The sequence below is a fragment of the Anomaloglossus baeobatrachus genome, chromosome 7 (genome assembly GCF_048569485.1).
Source record: "Anomaloglossus baeobatrachus isolate aAnoBae1 chromosome 7, aAnoBae1.hap1, whole genome shotgun sequence".
NCBI classification, from domain to species: domain Eukaryota; kingdom Metazoa; phylum Chordata; class Amphibia; order Anura; family Aromobatidae; genus Anomaloglossus; species Anomaloglossus baeobatrachus.
The window spans coordinates 205,084,160-205,098,980 of record NC_134359.1 but is presented as its reverse complement, the minus strand read 5'-3'; the positions used below and the strand labels follow the sequence as shown (position 1 = coordinate 205,098,980).

General features: G+C 45.5%; 5 non-coding genes across 5 annotated transcripts; all 5 read left to right on the top strand.

Moving 5' to 3' along the window:
• The first annotated feature begins 529 nt into the window (after positions 1-529).
• TRNAT-CGU (transfer RNA threonine (anticodon CGU)) lies at positions 530-603 on the top strand. The gene has a single exon. It is a non-coding gene; the product is annotated as a tRNA-Thr (tRNA).
• A 777-nt stretch (positions 604-1,380) lies between these two features.
• TRNAT-CGU (transfer RNA threonine (anticodon CGU)) lies at positions 1,381-1,454 on the top strand. The gene has a single exon. It is a non-coding gene; the product is annotated as a tRNA-Thr (tRNA).
• Positions 1,455-2,230: 776 nt separating this feature from the next.
• TRNAT-CGU (transfer RNA threonine (anticodon CGU)) lies at positions 2,231-2,304 on the top strand. Its single transcript has one exon. It is a non-coding gene; the product is annotated as a tRNA-Thr (tRNA).
• Positions 2,305-3,081: 777 nt separating this feature from the next.
• TRNAT-CGU (transfer RNA threonine (anticodon CGU)) lies at positions 3,082-3,155 on the top strand. The gene has a single exon. It is a non-coding gene; the product is annotated as a tRNA-Thr (tRNA).
• Positions 3,156-13,807: 10,652 nt separating this feature from the next.
• TRNAT-CGU (transfer RNA threonine (anticodon CGU)) lies at positions 13,808-13,881 on the top strand. Its single transcript has one exon. It is a non-coding gene; the product is annotated as a tRNA-Thr (tRNA).
• Positions 13,882-14,821: the final 940 nt, after the last annotated feature.

The following is a 14,821-nucleotide window of genomic DNA, read 5'->3' as shown; positions in this document are numbered from 1 at the left end:
CAGCCTTCTTGAACAGGAAATGCTGGAAATACTCACTGCTTGGGCTGAAAAAGATAATTTAGAGTTTCAACATTGGAGATGAAGGTAACTTCAACAAGTATGGGATTCAAAAACCATGCATGCAGAGCACAATGGATTAGTAGTCATACGCCATAACCACTCGGCAGCTCGTCTACAGGAAGAGTCTGTAGCCAGATGATGTGATCTAATGAGGATTTTGACAAGTCTGTGCAATTTCACTAAAGATTGTGTATGAGCTTCTGGCAAAGTGGCTCTTATCATATCTACAACAGTGGATTATGTCAAGAGTTGGACAAGCTCAAACTTTATCAGAGATTAACCAAAGTTTAGGGTTTTAATATCAGTAATTCAATAAAGATTGTATTTTTTGTCACTATTGAAGCCCTAAAAATTAGTCCAGTAAAGAAAGAATTTGCATAAGTCGTCTATCTCTAGACATTCAAGGACACTGAAAGACATGAGGTGAGGGCGACTCTACCAGTAGTGCTTTTCTACCCTTACACAAAGTGGTGCTGTGGCTTAGTTGGTTAAAGCGCCTGTCTCGTAAACAGGAGATCCTGAGTTCGAATCTCAGCAGTGCCTTCTTTTCATAGCCTCAGTACTGAAGTTTCTATGTTTAACAGTGTACTTTCCTTGTAAAAATACTATAAAGTCAAACTTGTCTTTCTCATATCCCTTCCTTAGATAGTGCAATGGAGAGATTCTAAATCTGTGTTGTCAAAGTACTCAAAAGGAAGAAGATGTCAGCCAATGTAGGATGGCATCAAGCATGCCAAATGAAAACAGTGGGTTTACTTTTGCCAGACTGAAATGTTAGAAAAGTTTGATAGCAGCCTTCTTGAACAGGAAATGCTGGAAATACTCACTGCTTGGGCTGAAAAAGATAATTTAGAGTTTCAACATTGGAGATGAAGGTAACTTCAACAAGTATGGGATTCAAAAACCATGCATGCAGAGCACAATGGATTAGTAGTCATACGCCATAACCACTCGGCAGCTCGTCTACAGGAAGAGTCTGTAGCCAGATGATGTGATCTAATGAGGATTTTGACAAGTCTGTGCAATTTCACTAAAGATTGTGTATGAACTTCTGGCAAAGTGGCTCTTATCATATCTACAACAGTGGATTATGTCAAGAGTTGGACAAGCTCAAACTTTATCAGAGATTAACCAAAGTTTAGGGTTTTAATATCAGTAATTCAAGAAAGATTGTATTTTTTGTCACTATTGAAGCCCTAAAAATTAGTCCAGTAAAGAAAGAATTTGCATAAGTCGTCTATCTCTAGACATTCAAGGACACTGAAAGACATGAGGTGAGGGCGACTCTACCAGTAGTGCTTTTCTACTCTTACACAAAGTGGTGCTGTGGCTTAGTTGGTTAAAGCGCCTGTCTCGTAAACAGGAGATCCTGAGTTCGAATCTCAGCAGTGCCTTCTTTTCATAGCCTCTTACAGAAGTTTCTATGTTTAACAATGTACTTTCCTTGTAAAAATACTATAAAGTCAAACTTGTCTTTCTCATATCCCTTCCTTAGATAGTGCAATGGAGAGATTCTAAATCTGTGTTGTCAAAGTACTCAAAAGGAAGAAGATGTCAGCCAATGTAGGATGGCATCAAGCATGCCAAATGAAAACAGTGGGTTTACTTTTGCCAGACTGAAATGTTAGAAAAGTTTGATAGCAGCCTTCTTGAACAGGAAATGCTGGAAATACTCACTGCTTGGGCTGAAAAAGATAATTTAGAGTTTCAACATTGGAGATGAAGGTAACTTCAACAAGTATGGGATTCAAAAACCATGCATGCAGAGCACAATGGATTAGTAGTCATACGCCATAACCACTCGGCAGCTTGTCTACAGGAAGAGTCTGTAGCCAGCTGATGTGATTTAATGAAGATTTTGACAAGTCTGTGCAATTTCACTAAAGATTATGTATGAGCTTCTGGCAAAGTGGCTCTTATCATATCTACAACAGTGGATTATGTCAAGAGTTGGACAAGCTCAAACTTTATCAGAGATTAACCAAAGTTTAGGGTTTTAATATCAGTAATTCAAGAAAGATTGTATTTTTTGTCACTATTGAAGCCCTAAAAATTAGTCCAGTAAAGAAAGAATTTGCATAAGTCGTCTATCTCTAGACATTCAAGGACACTGAAAGACATGAGGTGAGGGCGACTCTACCAGTAGTGCTTTTCTACTCTTACACAAAGTGGTGCTGTGGCTTAGTTGGTTAAAGCGCCTGTCTCGTAAACAGGAGATCCTGAGTTCGAATCTCAGCAGTGCCTTCTTTTCATAGCCTCAGTACTGAAGTTTCTATGTTTAACAGTGTACTTTCCTTGTAAAAATACTATAAAGTCAAACTTGTCTTTCTCATATCCCTTCCTTAGATAGTGCAATGGAGAGATTCTAAATCTGTGTTGTCAAAGTACTCAAAAGGAAGAAGATGTCAGCCAATGTAGGATGGCATCAAGCATGCCAAATGAAAACAGTGGGTTTACTTTTGCCAGACTGAAATGTTAGAAAAGTTTGATAGCAGCCTTCTTGAACAGGAAATGCTGGAAATACTCACTGCTTGGGCTGAAAAAGATAATTTAGAGTTTCAACATTGGAGATGAAGGTAACTTCAACAAGTATGGGATTCAAAAACCATGCATGCAGAGCACAATGGATTAGTAGTCATACGCCATAACCACTCGGCAGCTCGTCTACAGGAAGAGTCTGTAGCCAGCTGATGTGATCTAATGAGGATTTTGACAAGTCTGTGCAATTTCACTAAAGATTGTGTATGAGCTTCTGGCAAAGTGGCTCTTATCATATCTACAACAGTGGATTATGTCAAGAGTTGGACAAGCTCAAACTTTATCAGAGATTAACCAAAGTTTAGGGTTTTAATATCAGTAATTCAATAAAGATTGTATTTTTTGTCACTATTGAAGCCCTAAAAATTAGTCCAGTAAAGAAAGAATTTGCATAAGTCGTCTATCTCTAGACATTCAAGGACACTGAAAGACATGAGGTGAGGGCGACTCTACCAGTAGTGCTTTTCTACCCTTACACAAAGTGGTGCTGTGGCTTAGTTGGTTAAAGCGCCTGTCTCGTAAACAGGAGATCCTGAGTTCGAATCTCAGCAGTGCCTTCTTTTCATAGCCTCAGTACTGAAGTTTCTATGTTTAACAGTGTACTTTCCTTGTAAAAATACTATAAAGTCAAACTTGTCTTTCTCATATCCCTTCCTTAGATAGTGCAATGGAGAGATTCTAAATCTGTGTTGTCAAAGTACTCAAAAGGAAGAAGATGTCAGCCAATGTAGGATGGCATCAAGCATGCCAAATGAAAACAGTGGGTTTACTTTTGCCAGACTGAAATGTTAGAAAAGTTTGATAGCAGCCTTCTTGAACAGGAAATGCTGGAAATACTCACTGCTTGGGCTGAAAAAGATAATTTAGAGTTTCAACATTGGAGATGAAGGTAACTTCAACAAGTATGGGATTCAAAAACCATGCATGCAGAGCACAATGGATTAGTAGTCATACGTAGTGATGAGCGAGCATGCTTGTCACTACTCGGTACTCGCACGAGTATCACTGTACTCGGGCTGCTCGGCGGGGACCGAGTAATCTCGCGATACTCGTGCTTTACTCGTGGTCTTCATTTCTGCATGTTGGCGCTCTTTTGAGAGCCAGCCCTCATGCAGGGATTGGCTGGCAGACCACTGCAATGCCACAGCCCTGTTAGTTGTGGAATTGCAGTGATTGGCCGGCCTGCACAGCGTCACCGAGCCTTTATATCGGCCGGCGCGCTGTGCTCTGCTCACAGCTATTCTGACAGTGAGTGTAGGGAGAGTGTCGCTGATTCAGGGAAAGCTTTGCGGCCCTTTATAGCTTTTTCAGTTGCAGGGCTGCAAACAGTGTGACCAAAAGTCCTTCTCAGGACTATTCTAGTTGTATACAGGCAGGCAGGGTATAGCCAGGTCGGCGTACAGTAGCAGAGTCCTTCTCAGGACTATTGTTGCTATATACAGGCAGGGTATAGCCAGGTCTGAATACAGGCTAGTGACCAAAAGAGTCCTTGTCAGGACTATTGTAGCAGTATACAGGCAGGCAGGCAGGCAGGGTAGTGGTGACCGTATACCAGCCTTCATATCTGGGGCTGGTGTACACAGTGTAAAACAGTCCAGATAGTGTCTGACTTGTCTGTACTGTAATTGTCGCTCCCCAAAAAAACCTGTTAGTAGGTTATTATTGCGTCCGTGCTTGGTTTTTAAAACCGCACGTGTGTGCCTGTTGGTGGCAGCGTACAGGTGCACTGGTGTGCGTTTACCAAACTATTATATAACGCACAAGTGTAGTGTATAATACACGTCAGTCAGCAGTGGCTGATAGTGTCAGAGTTCTTAATTTTTGCTCCTAAAACCTGTGTTAGGTTATTATTGCGTCCGTGCTTGGTTTTTAAAACCGCACGTGTGTGCCTGTTGGTGGCAGCGTACAGGTGCACTGGTGTGCGTTTACCAAACTATTATATAACGCACAAGTGTAGTGTATAATACACGTCAGTCAGCAGTGGCTGATAGTGTCAGAGTTCTTAATTTTTGCTCCTAAAACCTGTGTTAGGTTATTATTGCGTCCGTGCTTGGTTTTTAAAACCGCACGTGTGTGCCTGTTGGTGGCAGCGTACAGGTGCACTGGTGTGCGTTTACCAAACTATTATATAACGCACAAGTGTAGTGTATAATACACGTCAGTCAGCAGTGGCTGATAGTGTCAGAGTTCTTAATTTTTGCTCCTAAAACCTGTGTTAGGTTATTATTGCGTCCGTGCTTGGTTTTTAAAACCGCACGTGTGTGCCTGTTGGTGGCAGCGTACAGGTGCACTGGTGTGCGTTTACCAAACTATTATATAACGCACAAGTGTAGTGTATAATACACGTCAGTCAGCAGTGGCTGATAGTGTCAGAGTTCTTAATTTTTGCTCCTAAAACCTGTGTTAGGTTATTATTGCGTCCGTGCTTGGTTTTTAAAACCGCACGTGTGTGCCTGTTGGTGGCAGCGTACAGGTGCACTGGTGTGCGTTTACCAAACTATTATATAACGCACAAGTGTAGTGTATAATACACGTCAGTCAGCAGTGGCTGATAGTGTCAGAGTTCTTAATTTTTGCTCCTAAAACCTGTGTTAGGTTATTATTGCGTCCGTGCTTGGTTTTTAAAACCGCACGTGTGTGCCTGTTGGTGGCAGCGTACAGGTGCACTGGTGTGCGTTTACCAAACTATTATATAACGCACAAGTGTAGTGTATAATACACGTCAGTCAGCAGTGGCTGATAGTGTCAGAGTTCTTAATTTTTGCTCCTAAAACCTGTGTTAGGTTATTATTGCGTCCGTGCTTGGTTTTTAAAACCGCACGTGTGTGCCTGTTGGTGGCAGCGTACAGGTGCACTGGTGTGCGTTTACCAAACTATTATATAACGCACAAGTGTAGTGTATAATACACGTCAGTCAGCAGTGGCTGATAGTGTCAGAGTTCTTAATTTTTGCTCCTAAAACCTGTGTTAGGTTATTATTGCGTCCGTGCTTGGTTTTTAAAACCGCACGTGTGTGCCTGTTGGTGGCAGCGTACAGGTGCACTGGTGTGCGTTTACCAAACTATTATATAACGCACAAGTGTAGTGTATAATACACGTCAGTCAGCAGTGGCTGATAGTGTCAGAGTTCTTAATTTTTGCTCCTAAAACCTGTGTTAGGTTATTATTGCGTCCGTGCTTGGTTTTTAAAACCGCACGTGTGTGCCTGTTGGTGGCAGCGTACAGGTGCACTGGTGTGCGTTTACCAAACTATTATATAACGCACAAGTGTAGTGTATAATACACGTCAGTCAGCAGTGGCTGATAGTGTCAGAGTTCTTAATTTTTGCTCCTAAAACCTGTGTTAGGTTATTATTGCGTCCGTGCTTGGTTTTTAAAACCGCACGTGTGTGCCTGTTGGTGGCAGCGTACAGGTGCACTGGTGTGCGTTTACCAAACTATTATATAACGCACAAGTGTAGTGTATAATACACGTCAGTCAGCAGTGGCTGATAGTGTCAGAGTTCTTAATTTTTGCTCCTAAAACCTGTGTTAGGTTATTATTGCGTCCGTGCTTGGTTTTTAAAACCGCACGTGTGTGCCTGTTGGTGGCAGCGTACAGGTGCACTGGTGTGCGTTTACCAAACTATTATATAACGCACAAGTGTAGTGTATAATACACGTCAGTCAGCAGTGGCTGATAGTGTCAGAGTTCTTAATTTTTGCTCCTAAAACCTGTGTTAGGTTATTATTGCGTCCGTGCTTGGTTTTTAAAACCGCACGTGTGTGCCTGTTGGTGGCAGCGTACAGGTGCACTGGTGTGCGTTTACCAAACTATTATATAACGCACAAGTGTAGTGTATAATACACGTCAGTCAGCAGTGGCTGATAGTGTCAGAGTTCTTAATTTTTGCTCCTAAAACCTGTGTTAGGTTATTATTGCGTCCGTGCTTGGTTTTTAAAACCGCACGTGTGTGCCTGTCGGTGGCAGCGTACAGGTGCACTTGTGTGCAATTTCCAGAAACTTTGATATAACGCACAAGTAGTGAATATACACGTCAGCAGTGCACAGCATTGCAAAATGCGCAAGGGCATTGGCAAGGAACAAGGAAGTGGACGTGATGGTGGTGCAGGCAGAGGCCGAGGTCGTGGGCAAGCTCTAATTTCGCCACAACAAAGGGCCACATCTAGTCGCTCGCACGTCCTGTCCCAAATTCTTGGGGACCGCAGCAGTACACCGCTCTTGAACCAAGACCAGTGTCAACAGGTTGTTAGTTGGATAGCGGATAATGCTTCCAGTCAGATTGGCACCACCACAAACACTCTGTCTTCCACACGGTCAAGTGTCAGTAGCCGTGATACTGCACCGCACATTTCTGAACCTGATCCTCCTTCCTACCACCAGGCTGAGTACACGTCCTCCTCGGACATTAATGATCCCACACTTGGACACTCGGAAGAGCTGTTCACGTTTCCATTCACACATTCTGGCCTCTCGCCAGCTCATATTGAAGTGGGTCATGAGGAGATCGTCTGTACAGATGGCCAAATATTTGAGCAGCCACGTTCTCACGAAGTTGGCAACTTGTCTCAACAAGTGGTGGACGATGATGAGACACAATTGTCAGCAAGTCAGGAGGAGGAGCAGGGTGCGGAAGAGGAAGACGACGTGGTGGATGATCCAGTAACTGACCCAACCTGGCAGGAGGATATGCAGAGCGAGGACAGCAGTGCACAGGGGGAGGGAGGCGTAGCATCACAACAGGCAGTAAGAAGCAGGGTGGTGGCCCCAGGCAGAAGTCAGGCAACCGTTCCCCGGAACAACACGACGACACAAGGTGCCTGTCCAAATGTTAGGTCTTCACGAGTCTGGCAGTTTTTTAAGTTGGATCCAGATGATTCAAAAAAGGCCATTTGCAACACCTGCCGTGCCAGCATCAGCAGGGGTACCAAAACTAGCAGCCTGACCACCACCAGCATGATCAGGCACATGTCAGCCAAGCACCCGACTTTGTGGGAAGTACAACAGAGTCGAGGAGCAGTGCTTGCTGATGTCACTGCTACGTCTTCGCTGGTTGTGCATGCGAGCCAATCCTCTGTCCATGCTGCCTGCGAACAAGCCTCCTCCACTCCTGCACCTACAGTTGCCTACGCAGAAAGAACACCATCATCAAGCACGTCCTTGTCCCAGCGCAGCGTTCAGTTATCCATTCAGCAAACCTTTGAACGCAGGCGCAAATACACTGCCAACACCCCACATGCCACAGTTCTAAATGCTAACATTTCGCGACTGCTTGCGCTGGAAATGTTGCCTTTTAGGCTGGTGGAGACAGAAGCATTCCGTGACCTGATGGCGGCAGCTGTCCCACGTTACTCGGTCCCCAGCCGCCACTATTTCTCCCGGTGTGCCGTCCCCGCGTTGCATAACCACGTGTCACAAAACATCACACGTGCCCTGAACAACGCTGTTTCACCCAAGGTCCACCTAACCACAGACACGTGGACAAGTGCTTGTGGGCAAGGCCGCTACATCTCGTTGACGGCACACTGGGTTAATATTGTGGAAGCTGGGACCCAGTCTGAGCGAGGGACGCAACACGTCCTTCCCACACCAAGGTTTGCAGGCCCTACCTCAGTCAGTGTTTCACCCACACTCTACAGCTCCGGAATGTCATGCTCTTCAGCCTCCTCCTCCTCCTGCGCATCCTCATCCACTGTGCCCTCCACACCAGTCACAAGCTGGAAGCACTGCAGCACTGCCTCGGAGAAGCGGCAACAGGCTGTGCTGAAGCTAATCTGCATAGGTGACAAACCCCACAATGCAGAAGAGCTGTGGACAGCTCTGAAACAGCAGGCAGATCACTGGCTCACACCTCTGAACCTAAAGCCAGGAAAGGTCGTTTGTGACAATGGCCGGAACCTGGTGGCGGCTTTGAGGCGAGGCCAGCTGACACATGTTCCATGCGTGGCCCATGTGCTCAACCTCGTGGTTCAGCGGTTTATAAAGTCATACCCAGAGCTGTCTGATCTGCTGGTAAAAGTTCGCCGCCTGTCTGCACATTTTCGAAAGTCACCTACTGCTTCAGCCGGCCTTGCCGGCTTTCAGCGCCGTTTGCATCTTCCGGCTCACAGACTGGTGTGTGATGTCCCCACGCGTTGGAATTCAACTCTGCACATGTTGGTCAGGATATGTGAGCAGAAGAGGGCAGTTGTTGAGTACCTGCATCACCTAAGCCGTCGGGAAATGGGTCAAACTCCACACATAACACCTGAGGAGTGGAGATGGATGTCAGACCTATGTACCATCCTCCAAAACTTTGAGGACTCCACCAAGATGGTGAGTGGTGATGACGCCATTATTAGCGTCACCATACCGCTACTCTGCCTTCTAAAACGGTCCCTGCTGAAAAACAAACATGATGCATTGCAGGCGGAGCGCGATGAGTTGCAGCAAGAAACAGTAGTGGGTGTGGGTGATAACACACAGCCCAGCCTCGTCTCATCACAACGTGCAGTGGAGGACTATGACGAGGAGGAGGATGAAGACATGGAGCAACTCTCCGGCCAAATTGAGGATATGACATGCACACCAGTCATATCCTCGATTCAGCGTGGCTGGCCAGAGGACAGGGTAGATGAGGAGGAGGAGGAGGAGAAGGAGGAGGAGGAGGAGGACAGCATGTTCAGTCATCTTGTTGGTCAGGCTACTGAAGTCCTGGCTGTTAAGAGTCTGGCGCACATGGCTGACTTTATGGTAAGCTGCCTGTCTCGTGACCCTCGCGTTAAGAACATCTTGGCCGACAATCATTACTGGTTGGTAACACTGTTAGACCCACGCTACAAGGAGAACTTTTTGTCTCTTATTCCCGTGGAGGAGAGGTCAACCAAAATGCAGCAGTTTCGGAAGGCCATACTCACGGAAGTAGGCAAAGCATTCCCCTCACAAAACGCTAGCGGCATAGGTCAGGAATCAGTGGACAACCGAGGCGTACAGCCGAGAGAGGCACAAGTCCAATCCGCCAGAGGTAGGGGAACAGTCTTTAAGATGTGGGACAGTTTTCTCAGCCCCTCACGTACCACAGCCCCTGAGGTGCGGGGTAGTGCCACAAGAAATCCTAAGTTTGCCCAGATGCTGAAGGAGTACCTTGCAGATCGAACAACTGTACTCCGACATTCCTCTGTGCCTTACAATTATTGGGTATCCAAGCTGGACACGTGGCATGAATTGGCTCTCTACGCCTTGGAAGTCCTGGCCTGCCCTGCTGCTAGCGTTTTGTCAGAGCGTGTTTTTAGTGCCGCAGGTGGAATCATTACAGATAAACGCACCCGCCTGTCAACTGAAAATGCTGACAGGCTGACTCTGATAAAGATGAACAAGGGTTGGATTGGGCCAGACTTCACCACACCACCAGCAAATGAGAGCGGAATTTAAAGTTTGCCATGTACCTCCACTCACCCATGGGTACACTTCTCGACTTTGGATAATCGCTGGACTGCTCCTCCTTCTCCTCATGCGCCATCATGATGACCGTTACAATAGTTAGGTCTTTGTTTCAGGTATACCCCCAGTGGTAAATTTTTTCGCCCATTCTTTGCAGAATGGACATTACAACGACAGGAGACCCGCTCCTTTGCAATGGGAACAATGTTTTGAGGCCCTCATGCACGTCTCTACCCAGGGACAACGTGTAGCCTCCCAATTTTTGGCTGCCCTGCCTAAGGGCTATACTGAAATACACCCACTTCCTTAAAATGGACACTTAATGTTTTGAGGCCCTCATGCACGTCTCTACCCAGGGACAACGTGTAGCCTCCCAATTTTTGGCTGCCCTGCCTAAGGGCTATACTATAATACACCCACTTCCTTAAAATGGACACTTAATGTTTTGAGGCCCTCATGCACGTCTCTACCCAGGGACAATGTGGAGCCTCCCAATTTTTGGCTGCCCTGGCAAAGGGCTATACTGAAATAGACCCACTTCCTTACAATGGGCACTTCAGGTTTAAAGGCCATCATGCACGTCTCTACCCAGGGACAATGTGGAGCCTCCCAATTTTTGGCTGCCCTGCCTAAGGGCTATACTGAAATACACCCACTTCCTTAAAATGGACACTTAATGTTTTGAGGCCCTCATGCACGTCTCTACCCAGGGACAATGTGGAGCCTCCCAATTTTTGGCTGCCCTGGCAAAGGGCTATACTGAAATAGACCCACTTCCTTACAATGGGCACTTCAGGTTTAAAGGCCATCATGCACGTCTCTACCCAGGGACAATGTGGAGCCTCCCAATGTTTGGCTGCCCTGCCTAAGGGCTATACTATAATACACCCACTTCCTGACAATGGACACTTAATGTTTTGAGGCCCTCATGCACGTCTCTACCCAGGGACAATGTGGAGCCTCCCAATTTTTGGCTGCCCTGGCAAAGGGCTATACTGAAATAGACCCACTTCCTTACAATGGGCACTTCAGGTTTAAAGGCCATCATGCACGTCTCTATCCAGGGACAATGTGGAGCCTCCCAATTTTTGGCTGCCCTGCCTAAGGGCTATACTATAATACACCCACTTCCTGACAATGGACACTTAATGTTTTGAGGCCCTCATGCACGTCTCTACCCAGGGACAATGTGGAGCCTCCCAATTTTTGGCTGCCCTGGCAAAGGGCTATACTGAAATAGACCCACTTCCTTACAATGGGCACTTCAGGTTTAAAGGCCATCATGCACGTCTCTACCCAGGGACAATGTGGAGCCTCCCAATTTTTGGCTGCCCTGCCTAAGGGCTATACTATAATACACCCACTTCCTGACAATGGACACTTAATGTTTTGAGGCCCTCATGCACGTCTCTACCCAGGGACAACGTGTAGCCTCCCAATTTTTGGCTGCCCTGCCTAAGGGCTATACTATAATACACCCACTTCCTTAAAATGGACACTTAATGTTTTGAGGCCCTCATGCACGTCTCTACCCAGGGACAATGTGGAGCCTCCCAATTTTTGGCTGCCCTGGCAAAGGGCTATACTGAAATAGACCCACTTCCTTACAATGGGCACTTCAGGTTTAAAGGCCATCATGCACGTCTCTACCCAGGGACAATGTGGAGCCTCCCAATTTTTGGCTGCCCTGCCTAAGGGCTATACTGAAATACACCCACTTCCTTAAAATGGACACTTAATGTTTTGAGGCCCTCATGCACGTCTCTACCCAGGGACAATGTGGAGCCTCCCAATTTTTGGCTGCCCTGGCAAAGGGCTATACTGAAATAGACCCACTTCCTTACAATGGGCACTTCAGGTTTAAAGGCCATCATGCACGTCTCTACCCAGGGACAATGTGGAGCCTCCCAATTTTTGGCTGCCCTGCCTAAGGGCTATACTATAATACACCCACTTCCTGACAATGGACACTTAATGTTTTGAGGCCCTCATGCACGTCTCTACCCAGGGACAATGTGGAGCCTCCCAATTTTTGGCTGCCCTGGCAAAGGGCTATACTGAAATAGACCCACTTCCTTACAATGGGCACTTCAGGTTTAAAGGCCATCATGCACGTCTCTATCCAGGGACAATGTGGAGCCTCCCAATTTTTGGCTGCCCTGCCTAAGGGCTATACTGAAATACACCCACTTCCTTAAAATGGACACTTAATGTTTTGAGGCCCTCATGCACGTCTCTACCCAGGGACAATGTGGAGCCTCCCAATTTTTGGCTGCCCTGGCAAAGGGCTATACTGAAATAGACCCACTTCGTTACAATGGGCACTTCAGGTTTAAAGGCCATCATGCACGTCTCTACCCAGGGACAATGTGGAGCCTCCCAATTTTTGGCTGCCCTGGCAAAGGGCTATACTGAAATAGACCCACTTCCTTACAATGGGCACTTCAGGTTTAAAGGCCATCATGCACGTCTCTACCCAGGGACAATGTGGAGCCTCCCAATTTTTGGCTGCCCTGCCTAAGGGCTATACTATAATACACCCACTTCCTGACAATGGACACTTAATGTTTTGAGGCCCTCATGCACGTCTCTACCCAGGGACAATGTGGAGCCTCCCAATTTTTGGCTGCCCTGGCAAAGGGCTATACTGAAATAGACCCACTTCCTTACAATGGGCACTTCAGGTTTAAAGGCCATCATGCACGTCTCTACCCAGGGACAATGTGGAGCCTCCCAATTTTTGGCTGCCCTGCCTAAGGGCTATACTATAATACACCCACTTCCTGACAATGGACACTTAATGTTTTGAGGCCCTCATGCACGTCTGTATGCAGGGGCATTGGTGAACCTCACAATTTAGGACTGCCCTGGCAAAGGAAAATACTACAAAGACTCACTTCCTCAAAATGGGCACATTAGACTCAAGAGGCCTTCATGTACGTCTCTTCTCAGGGACATCGGAGTGCCACACAATGTTTTCACGTAAAATCTTTCATGTATTGATCTCAAAAAGTAACATACACCAGCTCTATCTCACTATTGGGTATGTGCCCTTAACATTTCCGCCATGAAAAATCATTTTGGGGTCATTTTGGAAGGTTTTCTGGTGAGTCCGTAAAAATGGCGTAAAACGCGGACAAAATTGTTCACAGCTGTGACTTTTGAGTGATAAATGCTTCAAGGGGTCTTCCCCATGCTGTTGCCATGTCATTTGAGCACTCTTCTGAGACTTTTGTGACATTTTTAGGGTTTCTCCATGCTGCCGGGAGGTCATTTCACAAAAATACTCGGGTCTCCCATAGGATAACATTGGGCTCGTTGCTCGGGCCGAGTACACGAGTATCTTGGGAGGCTCGGCCCGAGCTTCGAGCACCAGAGCTTTTTAGTACTCGCTCATCACTAGTCATACGCCATAACCACTCGGCAGCTCGTCTACAGGAAGAGTCTGTAGCCAGATGATGTGATCTAATGAGGATTTTGACAAGTCTGTGCAATTTCACTAAAGATTGTGTATGAGCTTCTGGCAAAGTGGCTCTTATCATATCTACAACAGTGGATTATGTCAAGAGTTGGACAAGCTCAAACTTTATCAGAGATTAACCAAAGTTTAGGGTTTTAATATCAGTAATTCAAGAAAGATTGTATTTTTTGTCACTATTGAAGCCCTAAAAATTAGTCCAGTAAAGAAAGAATTTGCATAAGTCGTCTATCTCTAGACATTCAAGGACACTGAAAGACATGAGGTGAGGGCGACTCTACCAGTAGTGCTTTTCTACTCTTACACAAAGTGGTGCTGTGGCTTAGTTGGTTAAAGCGCCTGTCTCGTAAACAGGAGATCCTGAGTTCGAATCTCAGCAGTGCCTTCTTTTCATAGCCTCTTACAGAAGTTTCTATGTTTAACAATGTACTTTCCTTGTAAAAATACTATAAAGTCAAACTTGTCTTTCTCATATCCCTTCCTTAGATAGTGCAATGGAGAGATTCTAAATCTGTGTTGTCAAAGTACTCAAAAGGAAGAAGATGTCAGCCAATGTAGGATGGCATCAAGCATGCCAAATGAAAACAGTGGGTTTTCTTTTGCCAGACTGAAATGTTAGAAAAGTTTGATAGCAGCCTTCTTGAACAGGAAATGCTGGAAATACTCACTGCTTGGGCTGAAAAAGATAATTTAGAGTTTCAACATTGGAGATGAAGGTAACTTCAACAAGTATGGGATTCAAAAACCATGCATGCAGAGCACAATGGATTAGTAGTCATACGCCATAACCACTCGGCAGCTTGTCTACAGGAAGAATCTGAAGCCAGCTGATGTGATTTAATGAGGATTTTGACAAGTCTGTGCAATTTCACTAAAGATTATGTATGAGCTTCTGGCAAAGTGGCTCTTATCATATCTACAACAGTGGATTATGTCAAGAGTTGGACAAGCTCAAACTTTATCAGAGATTAACCAAAGTTTAGGGTTTTAATATCAGTAATTCAAGAAAGATTGTATTTTTTGTCACTATTGAAGCCCTAAAAATTAGTCCAGTAAAGAAATAATTTGCATTAGTCGTCTATCTCTAGACATTCAAGAACACTGAAAGACATGAGGTGAGGGTGACTCTACCAGTAGTGCTTTTCTACTCTTACACAAAATGGTGCTGTGGCTTAGTTGGTTAAAGCGTCTGTCTTGTAAACAGGAGATCCTGAGATCGAATCTCAGCAGTGCCTTCTTTTCATAGCGTCTTACAGAAGTTTCTATCTTAAACAATGTAATTTCCTTTTAAAAATACTATAAAGTCAAACTTGTCTTTCTCATAT